Source organism: Mauremys mutica, chromosome 7 (assembly GCF_020497125.1).
Source record: "Mauremys mutica isolate MM-2020 ecotype Southern chromosome 7, ASM2049712v1, whole genome shotgun sequence".
NCBI classification, from domain to species: domain Eukaryota; kingdom Metazoa; phylum Chordata; order Testudines; family Geoemydidae; genus Mauremys; species Mauremys mutica.
Genome location: NC_059078.1, coordinates 55,096,659 through 55,109,539, shown reverse-complemented (window position 1 = coordinate 55,109,539; position 12,881 = coordinate 55,096,659). Strand labels below are relative to the sequence as shown.

Below are 12,881 nucleotides of genomic sequence, written 5' to 3'. Positions count from 1 at the left end.
GCCCTTGAAAGGAGGCCTGAAGTTCCTGCTTCCAGCTGAATTCTGTATTTTAAAAGATGCTAATAAGCACAGTATTCAATGCAGGAAGAACCAGATACTCTAGGATGTAAATACAGCTTTACACAAATGAAGCTGTTTTGTGCAGTTTGAGAAGCAAACACCTTTCTCTGTCCAGAAAAGTAATAAAATACCCAGGAAGTTACTTTTTTCTCCTCCTTTCCTCAGCCACTGCAGTCATTTTTGATACCCAGGTATTGGAGGAGTTACTGGACATTTAGCTGAATGCAGCGATTCTTTTCAAAGCATGCTTGGAATGTGAGAAATCACACATTGGAGATTTAGGCCTGGTCTACACTAAAAAGTTAGGTCGAAGGAAGCTGCCTTAAGTCAACCTGTTAATGTATATGTCTCCACTGCTGGGTCTTTACACCGACCTAAGTTGCCTCTAAAGTCGACTTCTGTAATCCACCTCTGTGAGAGGCATAGCACTTAATTCGATTTTCATGGGTCAACTGCAAGGTAGTGCAGACACAATGTTGTGTAATTCGACTTAATTGGCCTCTGGGTGGTGTCCCACAATGCTAATTTGTGACCTCTCTGGAGATCATTCTCAACTCTGCTGCACTGCAGCCAGGTACACAGGAAACAGCCCCTCCCCTGCTAAAGCCCTGGGAAGTTTTTCCCATTTCCTGTTTGATCAGCATTGGGAGCATTGAGAACAGCTGATCATGGAGACTACATGCCCCAAACGCGCTCCAGCCTGGTCTGCACAGGAGGTGGTGGATCTCATCGCTGTGTGGGGAGAAGAGTCTGTGCAGAAGAAGCGCTGACATCTATTCAAAGATCGCTTGTGGAATGGGGGAGAAGGTCCACATGAGAGACACACAACAGCGCCGTGTGAAAATAAAAGAACTTCGCCAAGCATACCAAAAGGCAAGGGAGGCGAACAGTTATTCTGGTGCTGAACCCCACACATGCTGTTTCTACAACGAGCTGCATGCGATTCTCAGCAGTGGATCTACCAGCACCCCCACAAGCAGTGTGGACACCTCACAGGTGTGAGTCTAGGGACAACAAGGAGGATGATATGGTGGATGAGGAAGAGGAGGAGGAGAATGGGAGACAGGCGAGTGGTGGATCCATTCTCCTCAAGAGCCAGGAAATATTTTTAACCCTGGAGCCCTGTGGGTCGCAGGACATCATGGAGGCTGACTGTGATGCTGGAGAAGCATCACTCGTGAGTATACAGTTACAATCAAAGTCCAGTTAAACTTTAGTGGCCACACACATTTAGTGGTATTGCATGGTTACTGTGAAGAAAAAGTGAGGTGCTGTGGCTCTCTGCTTACAAGAGGCTGCTCCAGGTATGCAGAGGGTGGCCCCTGAAAAAGAGTGTTTATGTGGATTGGGATAGCCCAGGAATCCTCCATGGATATCTCTAGGAAACTTTCATGGAGGTACTCTACAATCCTTTGCAGGAAGTTTCTGGGCAGGGCAGTCTTATTTCTTCCATCATGGTAGGACACTTTCCCACACAACTCCTGAATTAATTCTGCTGGCATCATTGCAGTACACAACATAGCAGCATAAGGACTGAGTGTATACCCAGACACTTGCAGCAGTTCCTTCCTTTCTGCCTCTGTTACCCTCAGAAGACCGATATCACATAGGGTTGCCTAGGAGAAACGGGGGTAGTTCTCATTAAAAGTGCTCTTACAAGAAAAAAAAGGGCATGTAGACCCACCCCACGCCCCCATATTTCAGATTGCCAAACCACACAGCCGCTAATGTGCCTTTACTGTGTTTGGCGTGGGCCGGCAAGTAGTTTAAAGCAGCTGATAGGGGACTGGGGCCCCACATGAGAGAGTCTGCAATTTGGGAATGAAAACATTTCCCTCCCTCCACCCTGTTCCTAAACAGCTTCCCGTGGTGCTATGGGGAAGGGCCATTGTTCGACTAGCTACCTCTGCTACCAACATGAGCTTGCCATAAACTTCTTAAAAGTGCGGTCACCCATGACCCAGAGGGGCTTACTCACCATGGCTTGAGCAGCAAAACAGCACAGTGAATGGTTACATATTCTGATAATGTTATGGCTTGCACCTAGTGTAATAAGGGTGGCTTTTTTAATGAAAATGGCCTTGCTATGGTAACATTTTTTTCATGTACAGTGGCTCTTTTATTTTTTCCCATGAGTGACAGCTGGAAATGTGTCCTTTGGCATATCATCAACACCTGAAAGCAGACTTTCACTGATTAGCAGGAGGAGAAGAGAAAGCAAGAGGACTTATTCACCAAAATACTGAATGCCTCTGGGACAGTTGACACAGAGCTGAGAGCGTGGAAGATTTCACTGTCCGAGAAGTTAGACATGGACATGGAGAGCAGGAAAGCTTCAAATGAGCAAGAGCATGCAGCGCAGGATGAGATGCTTCAGATTATGAGGGACCAAACAGACATGTTGAGCTGTCTGGTTGAACTGCAGGAACAGAAGCAGGAGGGTAGAGTCCCTCTGAAGACCCTGGTAGACAGACAGCCAGCATTGCCTGGTGCAGAATCACCCTCCCCCAAGCATTCCCTGAGGTGTAGGTGAAAAGTCCATTATCCCTTTCACTTAACTCAGGGGGAAGGTACAAGGAACAGAAGGTGCCCATTCACAGACCTTTGATGGTCTGGAATGCGGTATTATTATTATGCAGCTGAAAATGTTTCTCCCGTTCCAACTTTACAACCCCTTTTCCCCAAGGTTACCATTTTTTCTGTTTTCCCTCTTTACTTATATATGTTAAATAAAGTAAATGGATTTGAGAAATAAATGTTCTTTATTGAGTAGAAGCAGTGGTCTTGGGTGTGGGATTGGCTTTACAGGGACAGTGATACAAGGCAGGTGAAGATTTGGGAAAGGGGGAGGGATAGCTCAGTGGTTTGAGCATTGGCCTGCTAAACCCAGGGTTGCGAGCTCAATCCTTGAGGGGGCTATTATAGGGGTCTGGGGCAAAAATCTGTCTGGGGATTGGTCCTGCTTTGAGCAGGGGGTTGGACTAGATGACCTCCTGAGGTCCCTTCCAGCCCTGATATTCTATAAAGTATGACACAGACAAGCAGCTCACATTACTGACTCATTATTGAAACAGCTTTTCAAAGCCTTGTGGATATGCATGCCCCTTGCTATGCTCTTCTTATTGCCCTGGTGTCCAGCTGCACAAAAATGGCTGCCATGCAATCTGTCTCAACTGCCCACCCCTGCAGAAAATTTCCCCCCTTTTTTCACAGATATTATGGAGCACACAGCAGGCAGCTATAACCATGGGGATGCTCTCTTCACTAGGGTCCAACCTTGTTAGTAAATGTCTCCAGCGCCCTTTCAAATGACCAACCACCATTCTGCACTTGCTGAGCCTATAGTTGAACTGTTCCTTACTGCTGTCCAGATGGCCGGTGTATGGCTTCATGAGCAAGGGGTACGCTGGGTCTCCCAGGATAACAATAGCCATCTCAACGTCGTCAGTGTTCATTTTATGGTCTGGAAAGAAAGTCCCAGATTGCAGCTTTTTTAACATGTTCCTAAAGATGCGTGTGTCATGGACCTTTCCTGACCATCCTATGTTGATGTCAGTGAAATGCTCCCTGTGATCCACCGGCACTTGCAACACCATTGAAAATTATCCCTTTTGGTTTATGTACTCTTTGGCAAGATGATCTAGTACTAAGATGGGGATATGCGTGCCATCCATCACCCCACCACAATTAGGAAACCCCACCATGGCAAGACCATCCACTATGTCCTGCACATTTCCCAGACTCACTACCCTTCGTAGTAGAAGTCGTTTAATGGCCCTGCACACTTGGAGCACAGCAGCTCCCACAGTTGATTCCCCACTGACCAGTAACTGTCTGACATTGCAAGCTTCCAAATAGCGATCGCCACTCACTTCTCCACTGTCAGAGCAGCTCTCATTTTTGTGTTGCTGAACTGCAGGGCAGGGGAAAGCTCTGCACAAAGTTCCTGGAAGATGGCCCTCTGCATTTGAAAGTTCTTCAAACACTGCTCATCATCCCATACCTGCAAAACGATGTGGTCCCACCAGTCAGTGCTTGTTTCACAGGACCAGAAACGGCACTCAACAGAGTGCTGCTGCTCTGTGACTGCCAGCAGCAACTGTGAATTGTTTTTTTTCAATGGCTTGCAGCAGGGCTGCTTGCAGGACATTACTATGTTCTGCATGGCAGACCCTACTTCGCTCTGGAAATACTGCAGAAGAAGGTGTGAGGTGTTTGAGATGCTCAAAGCAAGAGTGCACAACTAGCAAGCTCCATGCTTCTGGGGTTATGGCGTACGTGCAGCGGTTTTAAGGTGTGAAAACCACAGAGTTGTTTGCCATTGAGCACAGTGCATCATGGGATGCCTACGCAATGTTCTCATTCTCCCCTGCAACAATGTTTTGGTCCCATGAGGCATTGCACAAACTTCCCAAAACACACTGTGGCAAGTTGCACTTTGGGATAGCTACCCATGATGCACTGTTTTGTGCATCAATGCAGGCACTGTTAAGTGTGCTGTGTAGATGAGCTCTTTGACTGCTAAAAGGAGACTGCCAAATATCTGGCTTCCTAACTTCCTTGCCCTTTGTACTTTGCAACCTGATCCAAAGCCCACTGAAATCAGTGACAGGACTCTTCATTGACCTCCATGAGCTTTGGATCTGACTCTAACTCTCATATTGTGCCTAGAGATTGGATTATTCATAGGTCTAGCCTGCAGATCAGTCTTTAGATGCCATAAGTATGTATTAAAGAGAAGGAGTTGGGATAAAATCTAGAGCTGTCGATTAATCACAGTTAACTCACGTTATTAACTCAAAAATATTAATCGCGATTAATCACCATTTTAATTGCACTATTAAACAATAGAATGCCAATTGAAATTTATTAAATATTTTGGATGTTTTTCTACATTTTCATATATATTGTATTCAGTGTTGTAATTGAAATCAAAGTGTATATTATTTTTTATTATAAATATTTGCATTGTAAAAATGATAAACAAAAGAAATAGTATTTTTCAATTCACCTCAAACAAATACTATAAAGCATTCTCTTTGCCGTAAAAGTGCAACTTACATATATAGATTTTTTTTTTGTTACATAACTGCACTCAAAAACAAAACAATGTAAAACTTCAGAGCCTACAAGTCTACGCGGTCCTACTTCTTGTTCAGCCAATCGCTAAGACAAACAAGTTTGTTTACATTTACAGGAGATCATGCTGCCTGCTTCTCAGTTTCTGGTGACATTGTAAATAAGAACAGGCATTTGCAAGATATTTACGTGACAGATATACTAAACATTCGTATGCCCCTTCATGCTTCAGCCATCATTCCAGAGGACCTGCTTCCATGCTGATGATGCTCATTTAAAAAAAAATGTTAATTAAATATGTGACTGAACTCTTTGGGGGAGAATTGTATGTCCCCTGCTCTGTTTTACCCACATTCTGACATATATTTCATGGTATAGCAGTCTCAGATGATGACCCAGCACGTGTTCATTTTAAGAACACTTTCACTGCAGATTTGACAAAATGCAAAGAAGGTACCAATGTGAGATTTCTAAAGATAGCTATAGCACTCGAACCAAGGTTTAAGAATCTGAAGTGCCTTCCAAAATCTGACGGGGACAAGGTGTAGACTATGCTTTCAGAAGTCTTAAAAGAGCAACACTCCGATGTGGAAACTACAGAACCCAAACCACCAAAAAGAAAATCAACCTTCTGCTGGTGCTATCTGACTCAGATAATGAAAATGAACATGTGTCGGTCGGCACTGCTTTGGATTGTTATCGAGCAGAACTCGTCATCAGCATGGACGCATGTCCCCTGGAATGGTGGTTAAAGCATGAAGGGACTTAAGAATCTTTAGCACATCTGGCACATAAATATATTGCAACGCCGGCTACAACAGTGCCATGCGAACACCTGGTCTCACTTTCAGGTGACATTGTAAACAAGAAGTGGGCAGCATTATCTCCTGAAAATGTAAACAAACTTGTTTGTCTGAGCGATTGGCTGAACAAGAAGTAGGACTGAGTGGACTTGCAGGCACTAAAATGTTATGTTTTTATTTTTGTATGCAGGGTTTTTTTTTACATAATTCTACATTTGTAAGTTCAACTTTGATGATAAAGAGATTGCACTACAATACTTGTATAAGGTGAATTGAAAAATACTATTTTGTTTTTTTTTACAGTACAAATACTTGTAATCAAAAATAAAATGAGCACTGTACACTTTGTATTCTTTCCTGTAATTGAAATCAATATATTTGAAAATGTAGAAAACATCAAAAATATTTAAATGTATTATATTATTGTTTACCAGATGATTAATCGTGTGATTAATATTTTTAATTGCTTGACAGCCCTAATAAAACCATGCACTATATCCAATTGTCTTTTCTGCCCTTTGATCTTGTGGGGAGCCTTTCTACGCTTCAGACCATAATTGCCATCTGGATTGAACTCTCTCTTTCTATAATGCCTTTTTTGCACCTCAAAGTGTGAGGTGCAAAAAAGGCATTACTGTGATCAAACTATTATAGTGAAACTCACTCTGTTATTTCCATAATAATTCTGTGAGGAGCTGCAGTGCTGGGATGGCTTCCATGGGAGTTGAAAGAAATCATCCACAGATGGAAAATGTATTGAATGTATTGATCCGCTACGTTGTTTTTGTTTTTGTTTTTCAAACTAGGTGGAGTGCACTTTGGAGATGAGAATAAAGGCATCATTAGTAGCAGAAAGTTTCACTTGATTGGTAGGAGAAACTTCTCTCAACACAGTGTTCTTTCAAAGGGGGTTGACTGGAAGGGATGATGTAATGGCCTGAGCACTGGATTTAGAATATCTAGAGTCTATACAACCACAGGTTTGATTCTTGGTAGAGCTGTGTCAGGCCTTCAGCCCTCTGATGTAGATTTAGGGGTTGGTGTCAATCCACAAAGCTCCATTTACTTCAGTGATTGATCTATACCAGCTGGGGATCTGGCCCATAAAGTTCCATGCCGTTTATGGATCTCTTGATAAAACCTAAAAATTTGAGGGCTTGTCTGCTCTGTAGGGATCTTGTTGAATTTATTTGTAAGAGGTGTGGTTTGCCTTTGTCTCTATTGCAGAAGGGCTTCTTTGGTTTAGAAGGGTGCTGTGAAAATGTAACACTGCTGCAGGATTCTGTTAGATGGACATCCAAAGGAATACTGGTATATTTCATGGTGAAAAGGTAAACACAGGACTAGATTGGAGATGCTGAGCTTAAAAAGCAGGGTTGTGATTGGTTTGCCTCTTCGGGGCTATTATTTGTGCTTGTGAATATTAGTTAAGTGGTGGTAACCTGAAAAGGCATTGCAGTCTTCTAGACCTATGAAGGAAGAAACCAACCAAAATTCCAAAACTGAAGCTTATCGGTTTTCAAAAACAATTAATTTGAAGTGAAACAAAATAAAAACTGATTTGGCTTCATTCCAAAATTACCCTTTGAAAAATAAAAATAAATAAATAATCACCAAATGCTGTTTTCCCACATAAAAATGTGTTTTCAGGTCCCCTTTTTTGTTAGGAAAGTTTTGTTTGGTCAAAAACTTCAAGCAGCTCTAGTCATTTGTATGGCACCATGGATGTGTATAGCACTCTGCCAGTGCACAGGAACCTGAGGACTTTACACTCAAAAAGGTAACCCCAACCATATACTGCTAGGGCACACAGCAGTGTCCCAGCACAAGTTTCTGACTGCGTTTTGTTAAATGACTAATCCTTGGGATTGCTTTGTGCTGAATTGGGTCTTGGATTCTTTTCTCTCTGTTCTTCAGTCAGGATTGTGGCATCTTACAATTCCTCAGACTTTACTAGCCTATAGTCATCTAGTGCATGAGAGTTCAGATCATGGAGTTTATAATAATACCACCCTCCACAGCTCTAGGGGGCCAGTGTCCAGGCCATGTAAACACAAATGCAGATTTATTTAATGGTGAGTGGAATGGGTTAGCTTCAGTGGCAAACAGCGCTCAACAAACTGCAATAGTACAAACTCCTTTTAGGGCCCAACCCAATGCCCACGGACGTCACTGGGAGCCTTTTCCTGGCGTTCAGTGGGCTTTGGACCAGGCTCTCAATGCCATGCTGCCTTATCTACTGGGAGATGGAGTGTGGCTATACTGTAACCTCAGCTTTGGCCAGAGTGGACTGACTATTCTCAGGAAGCACAAGCATGCCTCAGAGGGTGGGCAAACTGAGTGGTGCAGGTGGCACACCAGAATCCCAACGACTTGACTGCATATAACTATTGCTCTTGATCTGTCCCAGGAGCACCTCAGAGCACGAAATGAACCTATTTGTGAGACGCTGCACTGGCATCAGCTGCTGAAATAAACTTGGTTTAAGAGTGTCCTCAATCCATGCTAAAATCTGTGTGACCAGGCCTTCAGCTGCCCTGGTAATGACTGGGGGGAGGGGTGTATTTTACATCCAACATATACCCCACACAGTGTTCAGAGGCTCTCTGCAGGAGCACTGGTTCAGGCCTGCTTCAAAGGAAGTTGTCACTAACTGAATCTGGTGAGTCCTCCATCATCTAGGGGTCCTCAATTACTGACCTGTTCCCTTTTTGCTTTAGCTTAGGAGATCTCGACAAGGTTGCTGCACAAGGTGGAATCGCTGCTTACAATAGAAAGCCTCTTGCAGTGAGTCACATGAGTTTGTTGAACTCTCGCTGGTGTAATAAATGGAATATCTGAGTGCCCCTTGGCAGTTGTTTGGCTATCTACATTACCACCGCACTTGATGTATGTGACTTCCTAGAAACTTCCCTATCAGTCATTTCTTTAATGCCTTCTGACTTGCAAACCATAAGAGCTTTAATTTTAAAAGATTGGCTGCAGCTGAGGAGAAAAATTATGGCGTTTCCCCTGAGTCCCTAGCGATTCCTCTTCAAGATTTACAGTGTATCCTGGCATTAAAAAAAAGAGTCACAACCCTGAGTTAGAAGATGAGAAGGCAGAGAAAGCCCAGAAAAAAAAGTGTTCAAAGATGTTGTTCATTCTGCATTTTTTCTCACTGTGGGTATTTGGGATGGGGGAAGGAGAAAGGAGGCAGAGGATGGATGGATGGAAAGACAGTGGAGGAAGAACCTCAGGGTCCTACGGTCTCCCTGCTCCCATGATTCGGGAGGGGAATGGGATTCTGTGGTTTCAGGCTAGGAAGTGGAGCATTGCTAATACGGACGGCTCTGAAGTGCCCAGAGTTTCCCAAAGGGATATTTCAGACCTAAGCATAAAGCCCTTTGCAGAAAATGTCCAGCCAGCAACACCACCTGTTTTAAACCAATGGGGCTGCCACTCACCTGCTTTTAGGGATCACAACTGTTGCTTGTAGGGCATGAGATCTAGTCACCTGAGTAGGTACGTAGGGGGCTGGGCAGGACTGTACTTGGATGGCTAGCCTGAGGCACACCCGTGGCTGCGCTGATATTTGTAGTGGAGCAGAGCTAGCACATGTATGTCTACCTGAGCTGGGAATTACATCTCCCAGCTGCTGTGGAGACATATCAGGGTGGTCCCAGCCCATTTAGGATTTATGAACTCCAGGTTCCTCTTTGTCAGGCTCTTTTGCAGCTTAAAGAAGTGAATAGGTATCAGAATTCCTTTTTTTTTAATGTGAAAAAAAACTAACAAGGAGAACAGTATAGATCTCTAGCTTGGATCCTTCCATTCTAGTGTGGATGGGCCTTTTCTTTGGAAATAGAAATAACTGAAAAATAATTAATCAGCATCCTTTTTCAAAAATATTTGAATATTTTTCAAAAATATTCCCACCCATAAAATCCCTACTGTCATCAAATTTAGCCTGGAAATAAGGTACACATGTTTAACAATAAGGGTAATTACCATTGGAACAATTTACCAAGGTTGTGATGGAGTCTCTGTCGCTGATAATTTTTAAATCCAGATTGACATAAGAAGGCCATACTGGGTCAGACCAAAGGTCCATCCAGCCCAGTATCCTGTCTTCTGACAGTGGCCAATGCCAGGTGCCCCAGAGGGAATGAAGAGAACAGGTAAGCATCCAGTAATCCATCCCCTGTCACCCATTCCCAGCTTCTGGCAAACAGAGGCTAGGGACACCATCCCTGCCCATCTTGGCTTATAGCCATTGATGGACCTATCCTCCATGAACTTATCTAGTTCTTTTTTGAACCCTGTTATAGTCTTGGCCTTCACAACATCCTCTGGCAAGAAATTCCACAGATTAACTATGTGTTGTGTGAAAAAATACTTCCTTTTGTTTGTTTTCAACCTACTGCCCATTAATTTCATTTGGTGACCCCTAGTTCTTGTGTTATGAGAAGGAGTAAATAATACTTCCTTATTTACTTTCTCCATACCAGTCATGATTTTATAGACCTCTATCATATCCCCCCTTAGTCATCTCCTTTCCAAGCTGAAAAGTCCCAATCTTATTAATCTCTCCTCATGTGGTAGCCGTTCCAGACTGCTAATCATTTTTGTTGCCCTTTTCTGAACCTTTTCCAATTCCGATATATCTTTTGTTAGATGAGGTGACTGCATCTTCACACAGTATTCAAGATACGGGTGTACCATGGATTTATATAGAGGCAATATGATATTTTCTGTCTTGTTATCTATCCCTTTCCTAATGATTCCCAACATTCTGTTAGCTTTTTTGACTGCTGCTCTGCTCTAGGAATTATTGCGGGGGCAGCTCTGTGGCTTGTGCTGTGCAAGAGGTCAGATTAGATGATCACAGTTGCCCCTCCTGGTCCAGGAATCTATGAATCAAAGCCGACTCCTTGTTCTGTACTAGCTAGAGTCCTTAAGGGAGACATTTATTTCCTATTACTTCCATACAAAGGTCCTGCACTGAAATATTTTGCATACTTTTTCAGACCTGCTGGAAACATTAAACACACACAAAAGTACAGCTATGAAACCAGTCAGTTCAGAATCAGTGGGGGAATTGGTGGTTGATTTTCTCACAACCATGATGAATAAATCCAGTAGATTGCCTCGTTTTGCATAAATGTATCTTATTTCTAACTAATAATGAATACCAGCTGTTGAACCAACAGAGCTAGTCGGCAGCCTTGCCTTTGGATTTTGTAATATATTGAATGCTTGGTCTCTTTACATGGATTTTTTTCAATGTCTTTTATTTAAAAAAAAATCTTTTTACACACTTATTAGCTAATTGCTGCTAGGGGAACAGCCATTAACAAGCCATTGTCTAGCTACCTTAGGGTATGTCCACACTACCCGCTGGATCGGCGGGTAGTGATTGATCGATCCCCACCGCGCTCCCCATCGACTCCGGAACTCCACCAGGGCAAGAGGTGGAAGCGGAGTCGACGGGGGAGCCGCGGCCATCAATCCCGTGCTGTGAGTACGGGAGGTAAGTCAAAATAAGATACGTCGACTTCAGCTACGCTATTCTCGTAGCTGAAGTTGCGTATCTTACATTGACCCCCCCACACCAGTTTAGACCAGCTCCTAGACCATTTGATAATATAAAAAAGGCATGTATGTATTTAAAATAATTTTGTTACAAGTACAGATTTCACTGCTAAAATGTGTTAACATATAGAATAACAGGCAGAGAGGGAATGTGGTCTAGTAGTTAGAGCAGGACTCCTCCGATCTGATCCTGCAAGCACACGTACACATGAGTAACTTTATTCATTTGCAGTTACTCATGGGCATAAGTGTTTGCAGGACTGGGCCACTGGGTTATATTCTCATGTCTGGCCTGGCCCTTTGCCTGACAGAGGGTATGTCTACACAGCACCTGGAAGTGTGATTGTAACTTGGGTAGACATACCTGCGCTAGCGCAGCTAATAATAGTTGTGTAGCTGTGGCATCAGCGTGGGCTGTCCGAGCATGCCAGGAACCCTGGAGACAAATCACATTCCTAGACTGTGCTGAAGCCCCAAGCTGCTACATCTTCACTGCTATTGTTAGCTGTGCTAACACGGGTGTGTCTACCTGTGCTGCAGTCATACTTTGGGTTGCAGTGTAGACATACCTATAGTCACTTAAAGCTAAATTTCTGAAAGTGGCTGCTAATTTTGGATGTCGGGTTTGGATCCCATGGATGTAAAGTGGGTTGCCACAGTGTTGCAGAGCTCTCCTTTTGAGCATCAGGTCTTGTCATGCATCCGACGAAGTGGGTATTCACCCACGAAAGCTCATGCTCCAAAACGACTGTTAGTCTATAAGGTGCCACAGGACTCTTCGCTGCTTTTACAGATCCAGACTAACACGGCCACCCCTCTGATACTTGAGTCCTGTCCTCTGTGTAGTGCGAAAGTTTGTCTCTCTCACTAACAGAATTTGGTCCAATAAAAGATACTACTTCACCCATGTTGCCACTCTGAACATCTTTTGACATTTTTGCTGGTAACCTTAGGAGTTTTTCTCCATTTATTAAATGGGCATACTGATACCGACAGCTTCTCCTTAGGGGTATTGTGAAGCTAAAGTGCAGTAAGGTCTGTGGATGAAAAGCACTTATCAATTTTATGGATTTGTATGTATTAACTGACTTTTGTAGTGTGCTTGGTGCTCTCTGGCTGGCAGACCCTATAGACAGGTCAAGTGTTATATTTCATGTGGATGTAGTTTGAAAAAGCACACGCACTTCTAACACATTTGGAGAAAATAATTTGGGATGGGGAGATGTTTTAGGTTCATACTTTCCCTAATACTTTGTTATTTTGAAAATTGAAATTTGTTTCCAATCCAGTTCAGGATGTTACACTTAACTCATTTCTGAGATAACTTAGATACAGTGTCTACAACCGAGTACAGAGGGTGATTGA

At 43.3% G+C, this 12,881-nt stretch overlaps 1 protein-coding gene across 2 annotated transcripts in view; it reads left to right on the top strand.

Moving 5' to 3' along the window:
- SORBS1 (sorbin and SH3 domain containing 1) overlaps window positions 1–12,881 on the top strand; it is a 313,279-nt gene that overhangs the window by 87,949 nt on the left and 212,449 nt on the right. The gene's annotated exons all lie outside the window — the stretch shown is intronic.